General features: G+C 37.3%; 1 protein-coding gene across 4 annotated transcripts in view; it reads left to right on the plus strand.

Annotated features, from left to right (window-relative positions):
* The window catches only part of Cldn16 (claudin 16), a 97,205-nt gene that overhangs the window by 39,985 nt on the left and 41,829 nt on the right, over window positions 1-15,391 (plus strand). The window contains exons 3-5 of one of the 4 annotated variants that reach the window (XM_015499997.2): window positions 3,642-3,656; window positions 4,455-4,486; window positions 7,635-7,735. The exons of 2 other annotated variants lie outside the window; for them this stretch is intronic. The gene's annotated coding sequence lies outside the window, so the exon portion shown is untranslated. The remainder of the gene's footprint in view (window positions 1-3,641; window positions 3,657-4,454; window positions 4,487-7,634; window positions 7,736-15,391) is intronic. One more of the 4 variants, XM_048804072.1, reaches the window with a different exon arrangement.

Raw genomic sequence — 15,391 nt, forward strand, 5'->3', positions numbered from 1 at the left:
CCCGTCTGGAACCCAGAATTCAGCCCTGAGTACGGTGCTTGCGCGGCTGGCAGAAACTGCAGCGCTGTAACCCTGCGTCTCTATCCCAGCGCACACTGCAGACTTTCGCCGCGGGGCGATTTGCTGAATAAGCAGTTACCCTCCGTGCGACAAACCTCTCGCGTTTGAGTCCCCGTAGCCGATCCTCGTGCGATGGAAATCCTTCCTCCAGGTTCCGGAGCACCCCACTATTGCTGGAAATTCCTAACAAGATATCCTTTAGCCGTCCTGACTTGTCATACTCCCACACAGTGAAGCAGCACACGGGGGTAATGCACTCCCCTCGCCGCCATCTTCCCACTCCCAGTGTATTATTTTTAATGTATATATGCCGCAGTCTGGCTGGGCACAAATGCCGCAGTCTGGCTGGGCACACAATCACGAGCCACCACACAGCTTGTAGATTCAAACAGCAACTCTTTATTCCCGAACTCACACCAGCCGTTTACAAACACGTTCTGGGGAAATCCACATTCTCTGCCCAAATCCACGTTCTCTGCCCAAATCCACCTCCACTGGGCTTCTATCTCCAAAATATATTGTCTGAATCCCGTGAGAACTCAAGGGGAACTCAGGCAGCAGGATACACCCTATTCCCAGCAGGAATAATCTTAAACCTTAAACCTGGAACCTAAACTGGGAACGCCCTAAACAGGATTATCTTAAACCGGGAACACCCTAATCCGCCTTGGCCCTTGAGCAAGGTCACCTACATTCAATGTCACTGCAAATGTCAGCAACATGGGGTACGCTGGCAAGGAAATTGTCATACCTACTTGGCTAATGGCTCCCAGCATATATATACCCGAATTAATTAGTAAGTCATTATTGAATAGAAGCCTTTGGAGCTTTTCTTATACAACAGTATGATTTGTAACAATGTTACCAACTTTCTATGTATACAGTTGAATGTGTATGAAGTGCTATGATTTGCTCCTTCAAGTGTTCTAAGGATCTCCTGTATTCTTTTTTTTTTTTTTTAACTTGTAATTGTAGATGGACAGAATTCCTTTATTTTATTTATTTTTACGTGGTGCTAAGGATTGAACCTAGTGCCTCACACATGCCAAGCAAGTGCTCTGCCTCTGAGCTATAGCCTCTGTTTATGCTATAATTTGTCTTACCTTTGATAAAAAATTTTGTTAAATAAAGATTATTACCAATCTTTCTTCCAAGCAAATAACTTTAACATATAAATTAAGTTCAGGTACCACACTTTTCTTATAGGACTTAGAAGTTTGATTCTTTTGATACCCATTCAGTATTGTTTCTGTGAGTTTCTTAAGCATAGGCTTTAACTCTAGATCTGCATACTGTAGCAGCAAACTATAGTAGGGTTAAATGAGTGAAACCCAAATAAATTTTATCCAGTGACCATAGTTCTCCTCCTCCTCCTCCTCCTCCTCCTCCTCCTCCTTCTCTTCTTCTTCTTCTTCTTCTTCTTCTTCTATTTCTTCCTCTACTTTGAATGTTCATGCTCAGAAAAAAGAATTTAAATATTAACACTAGTACCAAGTGTGAAGAGGATAGATGACATACAAAATCTCCTTCACCATTTAATGTTTGATCAGACAGACAATACTTATGAGCAATGCCATCTTTGCTGGTTTAAGGTGGCATGGAGACATCAAGGAAGAAGAGGCAAGCTTTCTGGAAATGCTTCACAGAGTATGTGTGAAACTTGAACCAGGTCTTAGAAGATGAGTAAGAGTTCCCAAAATACAGAAGATGGTTAGGGTATTTCTGAAAGAGAAAGAAGGGAAGTAAAGATGCAAAGAAATGAAAGAGAAAGGAATGTCCAGGGAACTTCTGAAATTTGGTGTGGATGTAACCTGAGATTTGAAAGAAGCTGTGGGGCTTAATGTAAAGGAATGGCATGTTTGAGTTTTGGCAAAGTATTTGAACGCTCCACCTGTCCAAACCAGTACTCTGACAAGGCTGGGATTCTTAGAGTGGCTGGCTGGGCAGTACTGGGTTGAACTGAACTGAGACTAAGGTATGGCTGATCCTTAGGCTCCTAGTTGTGGAGCAAAGAATAAACTTACTATATAGCATTTAGAGCAAAGTAACCTTGCAAACCATGTGTGGATGCCAGTGAAATAAGGCAGAGCCAGAAGTCCAGGCCAAGACAAAATATCTACAAAATTTTCTAAAACACTGTATATTGTTTTCAGGGGAAACAATAGGGGTATTTCTTAAGATTCCAAGACTCAGTTCTAGGTCCTCCTTCCCCCGGTACTGGGAATTGAAACCAGGGGCTCACAAAGGCTAGGCAAGTGCTCTTTCTATCACTGAGCAGTTTCCACAGCCATTTTTAATTTTTTTAAATTTGAGATACGGTCTTGCTAAGTTAGCCTTAAATTTGCAATCCCCTTGCTTTAGTCTTCTGAGGTTCTGGGATTATATATATGATATACTGGTGAGTAATTAGTCATTATTTGCATCTTTGATTCCCTAGACATATGTATATGGCCTAAATGAGAGCTGTGCTGCAGTTAGGCTGTGTGTCTCCTATATCCTGTGTGTGTGTGTGTGTGTGTGTGCATATACATATACAAAAACTGTAGATAGGAAAGAAACTGGTTAAGGCAATAGGAGGATGATTCCAGACAAGTTGCATGACAAGGTTTGGATTTTAGTAAAACTTATCTGGTATTGCTGTGGTAGGTGAGGTAGTTGAGGCAGGATGATCATTCTCAACCATTAAAATGAGAGATATGGAGAAGCTGAACTAGTGTAGCAACAGAGTAGAAATGGGGATGATTGGTAAGATCAGAACAAAATACAGCTAGTGCTTTCAGTCTGTTTATATTCACTGCAGTTATTGATTTGGTTGTACTTCAGCCTACCATCTTGCTATTCTTTCATTTTTCTCAATCCATTCTTTGTTCTCCCTTCCTACTTTTTTTTTGTTGTTATTGTTTCCCAGAGTTACATTTAATTTTCTCTATTGTCATTTTGAGTATTATTCTTTGTTTTGCTTTCATTCTATTTTTATGTGTTTGCTCTAGTGAATAAAATGTGCATTTTCTAAATTGTTATAGTCTACCTTGGAATAATATTATGGCTCTTTACTTATAAAGAAGATTTTAGGGGTCTGCATATATTTACCTCTCCTATCCTTTGTTCTATTTTTAAGCATGACAAACACTGCAAAACCTTAATACCATTCTTGCTCTATATCATCAAACTGTTTTTAGAGAAATTAAGAATTATTTTTAGTGTAGGTTTGCCCAGATTAATTTCTTCAATGTTTGTTCATATGAAATTGTCCTTATTTTACTTCATTCCTTTCTGATAAAGAGGTAAGAAACTTTTAGGTTAACAACACAGACATTGAAAATGTCAATGTAATGATACTATTTAATTCAGTCAATTTTTATCAAGTACTCATTCTGTGGGAGTCACTTAAGGGCATTGAGAGATCACAGTCTTTATTTATAAAGGCTATTGTAAATTGGGCATTTTAGCATACATGATCTTAGTTTTTACTTCACCTTTAATTTCAAAGAATATTTTCAATGCATATGGAATTGTAGGTTGACTTTTTGTTTTCATTTGTTTTGCTTCATTTCAACTTTTCATGTGGTTTTGTCTTCCAGCTTGCATGATTTCTGGTGAGTAATTAATCATTATTTGCATCTTTGATTCCCTAGACATTATAGGGTTATTGTGGTTTTTTACCCTTTTTACTTATTCCTTTTTACATTTTTTCCTTTATCTCTGGCTTCTTTTAAGATATTTTAAAATCTATTTTTATTATTTTCAAATATGTTTTCTTTTAGGTTTTTTTTTTTTTTTTTTTTGCAAATGTCTAGATATACTACATATACTTTTCTTTATAGTTTTTTTTCCTCATTGGGTTTATTTCAGTTTTTAAAATTGTATATTGTGAGCGTTTTCTAATTAAAATATTATATTTTTAGCAATTTTAAAATATACTTCTGAATTTCAAAATCCTTCTCCTTTCCAAGACTTTCATAATGCTCATTTAATATTAATTCATAAGGCATTCATTTTTACCCCATTTTTATTCCATGTTTAAGTTGAGGTGATTTTTATTAATCTGCCTCTTTATTCATTTTTTTTTACTTCTTTTGCTGTTCAATTTGCTATCGAGCTTATTCAATGAATTTTATAATTTCAGATACTGCATTTTTTAGTTATAGTCTTTTCATTTGGTTCTTTTAGAGGTTCAATTTCTCTTCTTAAACAGTTCATCATTTCACTAATTATATTCATCTTTACTTATGGATGCCTAACCACAAATATAATTATTATTTTAAAGTATTTGCTAATTCCAATAAATAGGTCTGGGTCATCTGTAGGAGTGCTTCTACAAGCTAGATTTTTAAACTAATATTTTTCACATTTCTGCTTCATTGATTGTATTATAATTATTTATTCTATTCCAGATCTTATGAACAAAAGGATGATGAAGACCAAAGTATGTATTTCTGTGGTTGATTTCTTTCCTCTGTCTGACAGTCAGGGTGTGGAACAGACCAGTCAGATTCCTGTATAAGTTGAGTTTAGCTGCAACTATCACTTTAAATTAGCAGGACTTAATGATTGATGTCAACTGCCTGCTTGTCAATTCAATGCCTCTTCAATAGTGGATGCTCTCTGTTCAATGTTAGCATGTGACCTGAAGATCACACTTTGTGTGTGGGTCTACAAATTCATCTACACGTCTCTTCCCTAGACCTCATTTCTCATCTCTAATCTTTTAGACTCTTGACCAAGTACTTGGTACTAAGTCTGTGTATGTAATTACCAGGAGATATTTCTCTTGCCATGCAAGGTGAAAAATTAATTTGACCTGCGTGAAGTTATGCCTAATAAAAACATGTCTCTTTTCTGTTGTCTTTTAATGCTGCCCTGAGTGAAGATGGACAGCAGAATGATTATTTATTTATCTATTGGCTTGTACCATGTAGTGAGTGAAATCTATATGTTCGTGAATCAAACTTATCCTTCTTCTTTGTTCTTCAGCCAGACATAAGGAAGCCCCCATTTTAGCATAATTTGGCTGAGGGGGATATACCAGAACCTTGGTGGTTTATGACTTAGGGGCCTCTGTCATCCATTCATGCCATCCTGGATATATCGCTTCTAACAATAGAGTTCCATGGTCCTGTCTGATCTTATGATGGTTACTTATTGTCCAATGGATAGACCCTTCATCTCTGCCAGGCCATGTGGCATACCAAATATCATTTTTAAAAATTGTTGCTTATTTCTCCACTACAGACAACATGCATAACCTTTATCTATAGCTACTATTGGAACTTATCACACTTTGAGTATTGAAGTTACAAGGAAGAGATGAGGCTGCACAGATAAGGAAATGGGCGCCTGGGTAACTTCCTGGGTATCAGAGCACAAACAATTTCTTTGCTGAGAAACTTAAAAAAAGTCTTTTTAAAAATCAGGACCTATGTGACTCGGATTCCGTAGAAATTCAGGACATATGTGACTTGGAGTCCATGGCCTCTTCAAAAAAAGGAGAAATGCCTAATCAATATTTTTATTAGATTAACAGGTGTGTGAATACCTGTGGACACTGAGTGCCTTGCCCAGGATTGGTCAGGGGGCTGACTTTCTTAAACCTATAGTTCCATAAACTCCCCTAGACAATCTGGATGTCCCTCTCTTGGAAGCTTCTTCAGGAACTCTGCTTTCTTTCTATTACTCTAATAAATCCTGTTACTGCTCTCACTTTGTGTCTGTGGATTTTATTCTTCAAATCCATAAGTCAAAGAACTCATTGACACCCACACCCTGTGTTACAGTACCATTAGGTTTTTGTTGATTCAAATAGCAAGGCATCCTGCACTATAGCCAATGTCTTTTTTCTTTTTCTTTTTTTTTAAGCAGATGGATTATTACTTTTTAAAATTCTTTATTTGTTCATTTCAGTATACATGACAGCAGAATGTATTTTGACATAGTATACATACATAGAAAATAATTTCCCATTCTGTGGTTGTATATGATGTGGAGTTAACAGTGGTCGTGTGTTCATATATGAACACAGGAAAGTTATATCCAATTCATTCTTTCTTATTCTCACACACATTCCTTTTTCTTCATTTCCTTTTGGAATTATCACTTTATCTTATCCACATTTTTTATTGGTGCATTATGGTTGTACATGTGGTACAATTTGTTGTTAAATATTTGTACATGCACATACTATAACAATATAATTTGCCAATACCACTCTACACATTTTTTTCATTGTTTTGGGCCCACTCAGAACAGTCAGTCTTGAATGACAATGAATAAATAAGTAAAAGAAGTTTTCCCAAAGGTAGAATATGCTGCCTCCAAAGGTTTCTTCTGATTATCATAATTTTCTTATTTTCTAAAGTGATATTTCAGTGTGCCCTGTACCACGGAGTCCCTCCAAAACCCACTGACAAGGAAGAACCCTGAATATTTCAAAGATTTCTTATCATTGGGATTTTGTCTTTCTTTTCTTTCTCTAATCAATAAATTCTATCTTGAAAACACAGATCTGCAAACTTGATCTGAAAAATAGCTCAGATCTGAAAAATAGAGGTTTTATTGAGACAGTTGCCCTCAGTCACCTGTTTAACTGCCCTTAATTTGTTTTGTTCATATGCATTAAGCAACACTCTTTCTGACTACCCATCTATCTATGCCTAATAACATTACGATGTATTAATTATCTTCATAGGTCTACACATTTTTCATGGTCCCTAGCTTCCACTATAAACTTTACAATAATTACATGTCCTTGCTTCAGATAGTTAATGACCACCATTGGCTAATGTTCTTTTGGGGTCTCCGATTGTTACAGGGAGCTTGTTCTGTAATATCCTCTTCTGCTATAAGTCCTGGCATACTGACAATAGCCACTTCTAATTCCCTCAATTATTCTGATCAGCCATTTACTAGTGCATTCTTTAGTGTATTAGTATATGGAGCATCTTTTGGACCATTCATAGAATACATTGACCAATAGTTCCCAACCTTAGGTGATATAACTATTCTGGTAGGCTCTTATCTCTGAACCTTTTGGTATTTCCTGCCAACATCTTGCATGACAGTCTAAATAGTTCTACTTAATCTGTGAGCTATTGATTTTCCTAAGATTCTGTTTGTTAGTATTCTCCTCCGGGGTCTTGATGAAATATTAAATCACCTCTTCTATATACAGCTTTCAGTTTTGCCCACACTCTTTCATTTTACAACCTTAGAACCCTTAGGGTTCAATTCTATCCACACTCTCCTAGCTTCTGCATGTATAGTTTTTCTAAGCTCGGTGATTTCTAAGTTACAGTGTCTCATTCCTTCCTCATCAGTCCTGCTTCTTCACATCCAGATTATGCTGTGATTTAACCCTGGTTGTAGAAGAGAGGTGTGTATATATTTATCAAGCAGAGTTTAACATGGCAAGAGATCTCTACATTATTCTCAAGCCAGACTGAGCACTAGTCTTTTACTTAGAGGAGTGGGTCACTCTTGCAGATCTAGGGGAGTCAGGTGGAGAAGTCAAGGTTTTCATGTATATAGACCCATATATTCCCATCCCAAGCTTAACAACACTCTTCCTTTCTGATCAGGAACTTGATCTTGGCATGGGAGACTTGCTATGCACCGAATTAACCCTTTATGGAGCACCTGAGTCCTAACTTGATCTGCTTTAATTGGCCCTCCATCTGTGGTAAATAGAGTGTTTTTATATGCTGCCTCTGACATTTGCCTTAAATTGGTAATTTATAATGTTGGACTTTTATTATATTTCTCTGAACGTGTAGCACATTGTACCATTAGGGTTTTCTTTTCCAGCACAATGTGATCCAAGTTAATCACCAGTGAAATTTTTAACAATGTTACCAAAATACTATGCCAACGACTATCAGTAAGTATCCCACCTGCCACCAGTGACAGGATTCTTATTCCCAATGGGTAGGTACGTCATTCAGCTTTAAGATCTCATTTTAAAGGCTGGTTTTTAGGTCCACATATGAGATCAATGATCTTAAGCCATGTTCTCTGGAACAAAGGACTCTGAGATGGATAATAGGAAGTGTAGATTTGCTGAAGAGTACTGAGAGGAACATACCTGTAAGAGAATGAGAAGGCAAGTGTGGACAAAGGGAGATGCTCAGTTCTGATACAGTTATAACAGGGGTTTGGACAATCCCACAGGGAGCTCTGGTTTATGGATAAGTCTTCAGAATTGCCCCAAAGTGGGAAAAGGGACATTATATGATTTTCCTCCTCTTGAGATTTCCATTGCTACCCAGGAAGAAGGGCATGTTCGTGAAAAAGTTCCCTACAAAGGAGGAAAATCTGGAAATGATCTCATCTGTGAGCTTCCAACATCGAATACTTCCATAATTTGGGGGAGTGGGTGCCTCATTCCTATGGGGCATGGGAGAAATATTCCATAGCTTCCTAGTTTGATATGATCTTAGCTGGTGCCTTCAAAATTAAGAATGTCGTAAGTTTTCCCTACAGTAATGCATTAGTCAGCTTTTTATTGCTGTGAGCAAAACACCTGATAAGAACAACTCAGAGGGGGAAAAGTTTATTTGAGGTCATGGTTTCAGAGATCTCAGTCCATAGATGGCTGACTCCATTGCTCTGGGCTCAAGGTGAGGCAGGACACCAAGGCAGAAGGACCCAGAAGAGGAAAGCAGCTCAGCTTATGGTGGAGTCAAGAAGCAGAGAGAGAGGTGTGCAGAAGGGGCCACAGGGAAGAAAAATCACTCCAGCATATTCCCCCAGTGACCCACCTCATATAGTCACACTGTACCTGCTTATAGTTACCACCCAGGCAATTAAAACTAAAATGGACTGATTAGGTTACAATTCACTCAATCCAATAACATCGCCTATGAATTCCCCTTTATTAACACAGGAATTTTGGGGATACACTGCATATCGAAACCATAATATTTGCCCCTGGCTCCCAAAAGCTCATGTCCATCTCACAATACAAATTGCATATAGTTCATCTTCAACAATCCTATTGTCTTAACAGTTTTAGCAATGCCCAAAAGTCCAAGTTCAAAGTCTTCTTTGAGACTCAAGGCAAACTTTAAGCTGGGAGCCCCTGTAAAACTCTCCAATATACAGCACAGAGTAACTATTCCCATTCAAAAAGGAAGGAATAGGGGCAGGAAAAGACAGGATGAGGCCAAAGCAAGACTGAAACTTAACTGGCAAACAGGTCCTATAACTCTGTGTATAGCATCTAGGACATATGGCTGTGCAATTTCTGTCCAAAGGGCTTGGGCAATCCCACCCCTTTGGTGTTTTTGGTTGCAATGCACATGGGTTCTCTTTTAACATGATCTCTTTGTAGCCGGCAGGCAACTTTTCTTGGCATACAGTCCACATTACTGTTATCTCTTAATTCCTGCTTCAGCTTCACCTTTACATCTTAGTACATTGCCCTCTCAGGGGTGGCCCAACTCTGACTCTGAATCTGCTACACTTTGCTTGGCTTCCTAGGCTTTCCATTGAAATCTCAGGGTAAGTCTTCATGATCCCTAACTTCAGTATCCTACAATCAAGCCACCAGCTTGCTCAGTACCTGCCCCCCACCCCTTTATCATAGCTGCAATGGCCTGAGTGTCTGCATGGTTCAGCCTGGTAAAACAACTTCCTAGGCCCCCACATTTGAGGAGGGTGCCCATGATCTCTTCTCAAAGGAATTTTCTTTCTGTACCATGAAGCCTGCAGTGGGTACTGTCTTGCAAATTCCTGAGATGTCCTTGATGCATCCTTCCTATTGTTTCTATACAAAGTACTATCTTTAGAGGTTGTAATCTCTTCAAGAAGCACAGCTTCCTTGACCCCAGCTTTACATGCACTTTTCTGGCCAAACTTCAAGTTTTTGAAATGTTAGTTCTGTTTTCTGCTCCTATTTCTCAAAGGAAACCTGGATAAAAGCTGCCAGCAACATCCATGCCACTGACTGAGTGCTGTGCCACCTTGAGATTTCCTTCCACCAGGTTAATTAATCCATCATTTTAAAATTAAACCTCATACAATATCTCAGGACATTGGTAAAATGTAAACAACTTCTCTGAATAAAACACAAGTCACCTCCTACCCAAGTCCCAATAAATCCTAATTTCCCTCTGAAATCTCATGAGCACAGTACATATTCTTATTGGAATTCTGGTCTTCTGAGTCCCCACCAGAATCACCCCTTAAGCTCCACTTATACTTTCCTAAAAGGTTTCCAGCTTTCCTCTCCAAACTTTCCAAAATTCCTCTTGCAAACCAGTTCCAAAAGCTTTTGAAGCACTTAGTCACATTAGACATAGTGACAACCCTGCTCTTGGTACCAATTTTTGTTTTAGCTTTTTTGTTACTGCTACCAAAACATCTGGCAATAACAACTTAGAGGAGAAAGAGTTTATTTGGGGCTCATGGTTTTAGAGGTTTCAGTCATAGATGGCCAATTCCATTGCTCTGGGCCAGAGGTGTGGCTCCATATCATGGCAGAAGGGCTCAGCAGAGGAAAGCTGCTCAGCTCATACTGGAGGCATGAAGCAGAGAGTGGGAGAGTCAGAGAGCAAGAGAGGGTGGGATAAAGAGTCACAGAAAAAAAAAATCTCTCCAGGGCACACATGGAGTGTACTTCCCCATCTGCCTACAGTTACCACCCAGTCAGTCCATTAAAACTAGGATAAGCTAATTAGGTTACAGCTTTCACAGTTCAATCACTTTACCTCTGAACATTTCTTGCAGCAAAACAGGACCTTTGGGGGGACACCTCATATCCAAATTGTAACAAGTAAGATAAGGGAATGCCCAAGGAAAAAGATAAACACAAACATTCAAGATTTTGATTCTAACATAAAATTTGAAACTATGGTTTATTTTGAAATCCTTATGTTCAGTTAAGACTATTTTTCACATCTTGCTGTCTTTTGACTAAGGAAGATTAATTTTTCATTCTTAAAGAAAATGTTTTTCTTCTTCTTTGTGTTAATACTGTCTGTCCTGATAATTGCAAAGGTATGCATTTGAAAATGGTTATAAAGGAGCCTAGTGAAACTTCAGATGTGATAAAAAAAACAAGATAATATATATCATTATTACTTCCATTAAACAATCTTTCTATCTTATGACCTTTTTGAGAATTGATGATTTACAATGAAATTGTAGTTATAAATTATCTTCTACCAGGAATTTACTCACAGACTAGATGAAGCCCAATGAACATAGAAATTTGGCCTGTGAGCTAGTGACAAAATAGTACAACTCCAGTATAAATTTCTCCAATGGGATTATTTCACATATGCAGGTTGAGTAAGGAAGGAATATATAATCTATTAGAATTAGAGGGAAGTCAAGGTGAAAATTTTCTCCAAATGTCTTATTATTTTCTAAAGATTATTCCCCAGAAAATAAGCTCTGCACAGTGCTTTGTTATGAAGTGCTTTTATTACTCAAAAGTACCCTGTTGGTTTTATTTTGTGGCTGAATTTTTTTTCCCACAGAGAATACTTTAGGTACAACTCTTTATAATTCATTAGAATTAGTGGAATATATTTATGTGCTTCTAGTTCCATTTTGTACTTGAAAATCTTTAATTTCCCTAGGAAGTCTCCCAAACAATTATTATAATAATTAAAATTCAATGGAAGGTTGTAGACTGCTGGGTTACTAGTTGGTTACAGTCCCAGAATTTTTCCTCCTTTTTCCTTCCCCAAAACCTGTGTGATCTAATTAATACCACATGGGTTCCGATATGGTATTGAGGAAGATGATACTGCTCCTGTTTGCTGAATGGTATATTTGGTTTTAGTAAACAGTTTGTCCAAAATAGCACTGGATTTTTTTCTCTTGGTCTTCATCCACTGTGCAGATTCCTTCCACATTTTATTAGAACTGTTCAGTGTGACTATGATGTCAGAAGAACTGATGGCATATTTCTTCTGAGATTAGCCTATAAAATGATTATAGCTTCCATAGGGTGAGCACACTGCCATTTTCTGAGACCCTGTGAAAATTCATTTGTCACATCATGAGAACATGCAGGCACTCTATGGAGAAGCTCATACGACAAAGGTCTGTGATCACCCAATAACTAGTCAGGCTCTGGATCCTACCAACAATTACAAAATGTGTATGAATCTGTTTACTATTACTATTAGGAAATACCTGAGTCTATGTACTTTATAAAAGAGGTTCATCTATCTCATAGTTCTCCAAGTTCAAAGACATGGCATCAACACTGCTGCAGGCATCATGATGGTTAACATCACAATGGAAGGAACATGTGCAAAAAGAGAGATTATTGGGCAGGATTAGAAGCCAGGGCAAGATAGTGAGGACAAGTAGAAATGATAACTCCAAATGCTACATTTTGGTTTTTGCATGATTCACAAACAATTCATTTGAACATCCCTAATTTCGATCTATCATCTATCACACCATTTTTGATATTTTAACCAGTGTTAACATCTTATTTAATGTAATTAATAAATGAGTTGAATAAATCTTTGACCCATACTCACTTTGTATGTGTATGAAAGTCATATTTTTAACTTTTCAAAAATGATATGTTACCAAGTGAACGGAAGTCTCTCTATTCCTTTAATTTAGAACTCTCATTGTCCCTGAGAAACTTCTTAGATAATAACCATTTTAAAGAAAATCAGAGCTTTAAATTTGGCTGATTTTTTTAAATTTATTTATCTATTTATTTGCAGTGCCAGGGATTGAACCCAGGGCCTTGTGCATGGGAGGCAAGCATTCTACCAACTGAGCTATGTCCCCAGCCTGATACTTTAGACAACTTGCTTTCCAACTTAGTTTGGCTTCTTGGAAGTGGATCCTTTAGTCCTTGGTCAAGCTGCCCTAGCAAATGCTGAGGGGGACAGAATTGAGCCTTTTTCCCAGAGTCCTATCCAAACTGTAACTGGTCAGCATAATGAATGAATGGGATTCTTCAAGCCTCTCAGACTTGGGGTCATAAGTAACATAACAATAACTGAATAATACAAGGGGACGTTCCTTCACATGCATTTTCATCTAAAATTTTTTATAACATATTTTTAAAATGTTAAATTCTATGCACATTTTGGAGGATAAAATTAAAATTAAAAACAGCAAGAAAAAAAAAAAGATAGTGAGGAATTAATAGTAATTTCCCACAAGTCTCTCTCTCTTAAAGGTCCCACCATCTCTTAACATCACTACATTGAGGACCTTGCTTCCAACATTTGAACCCTTGGGAAACACACTCAAATCATATCCAAGCCATAGTGGAATAGGAAGAAGTCTTCTCCCCATTGGTACCTTCAGATGAGACTACAACCCCATTCAATAGCGTGACTACAATCTCCCAAGAGTTCCTGAGTCAGAATCATACAACTAAAGTGATCCCACTTCTGATTCATAGAAAGAAATGTTTGTTTTGTTAAGTTGCTACATTTTGGGGTAATTTGTTACACAGAAGTAGATACCTAATACAATTATTCAGACTAAGTCAATCAGTGCATGTCATTTCTCTTGCCACACTGGGAAGAATAGAGGTGGACATTTGACCTAAGTTGAACCATTCAGAATGACTTTTGGAACATCTGTGGGGAATTGCAGTATATGAACATTCTCCTGTCTCTTGGATAGTTAGTCATGTACACTGAGTGCTGGAGCCATTCTGTCAGAACAAGGAAAGCCAGCCTGAGGACAAAGCTGTCATTCCGAAAAGGGCTGAGCATAAAGAATTGTGGAGAAACAGAAATAACTTGATCAAACATGAATGAGATTCCATATTTCCTCTCTATATTTTTCCTTTTTGTTTCCCAACTAAACTATTTTATCATTTAAATTTTATTTTATTTTGTTTGTAGATGTAGATGAACAGCATGCCTTTATTTTATTTGTTGATTTTAATGTGGTGCTAAGGATCAAACCCAGTGCCTCACACATGCTAGGCAAGCACTGTGCCCCTGAGCTACAGCCCTGGCCCCTGTTTAAACAAGTTTGATTTAGATTTTTCTATCACTTGCTATCCCAAAAACATCCCCAAAATATACCTAGGCAGAGATTATGCCTTTACATCTTAACAAGTCTCTTAGCTCGTGCTGCATTATTAGGCCACACATGCAATCTGATAAGTGTCCAAGTCTTGGATCTCAAACAAGTAGTCATAGATGTTAAACAGATCAGACAGTCTCTCTCTTGCTCTGAATTAGGCCCTGCTCTTGAAAGAGGGACTGATTTCTTTTCAACATGACACTGTTATTCATCTCATTTAGGTTATCTGGTTATCTGTACTGACTAGTAAATCCTGCTGCAATATGCAAGTCTCTAATATATGTTCCATTCTCGGATAGGAACTGCCTCTAAGAGGCCAGTTCTAAAGTCAGGTCAGTTTGACTGACCCATAGTACCCAATAGTACATTTTCTTTTCTCTCTGATGATAACCATTATGGTCTCAATTCTAGTATTATCTTTTAACACAGTTACTCTAGAGCTACTGTGGGGTTCAGATGAAAGTGTGCATAGGTTTTTCACATAGTAGTTGCTTAGAAAGTGTATGTTATATGAAAGTGCTCTTTCAATTAATGAGTTCTTGGGGAACATGTAGTTAGAAATTAACATAATTTGAAATTCTTAAATTTTTATTATACAATTAATATTCACTGTGGAAAACCTACAAATTTTAGATAAGCAAATCACTCCATTAATTTAAAAATCTGAAATATAGCCATCAGTGGAAACTTGACTATATAAATTTTGGTGTAAATTATCTTAGCCTTTTTCTAATAAAAGTATGTATATTATAAAAAAATGAGCACTTATTATTTGCTTTTTATCACTTAAAGTTATATTTTCATGTCAACAATACAAATATGTTAATTTGTTTGTTGAGTTCTATATCATCATAGTTATTCTAGCATATATTTCTTTGTGTCTATCTTTAGGGAAAATAGTGACTCAGTTTCATTATCATAAACAAAATATTACAAAAGCATGTCTGGAAAAATGACTAAACCTGCTTTGGTTCTGTTGAGACTTGTTTCTTGGAGGGAAGAACTAAATATTATTTTCCCTTGCTCAAATAAAAGTAGGTGTGGGTGAATGAAACCTGTGAAGTTTCCATGATCTGAGTCAGAATTAACAGAAAGTTTCAAGGCAAATACTTGAGAAAGGCTAAGGTGTACAGAAGACATTTGTTTATTATCTTACACAGCTGCTACTCTTCACGTGACAGATGTGACAACGTGGTAGAGATACTCTGAGCACTTAATGTGTCCTTAACAACATGGGATCCAAATGAGGAGATGTCGCTGGCACTTATAACATTTTGTGTGTAGGGGCATCTCTTTCCTTTTCAAGAAT

This window comes from Marmota marmota, unplaced genomic scaffold (assembly GCF_001458135.2).
Source record: "Marmota marmota marmota unplaced genomic scaffold, marMar, whole genome shotgun sequence".
Classification (NCBI taxonomy): Eukaryota; Metazoa; Chordata; class Mammalia; order Rodentia; family Sciuridae; genus Marmota; species Marmota marmota.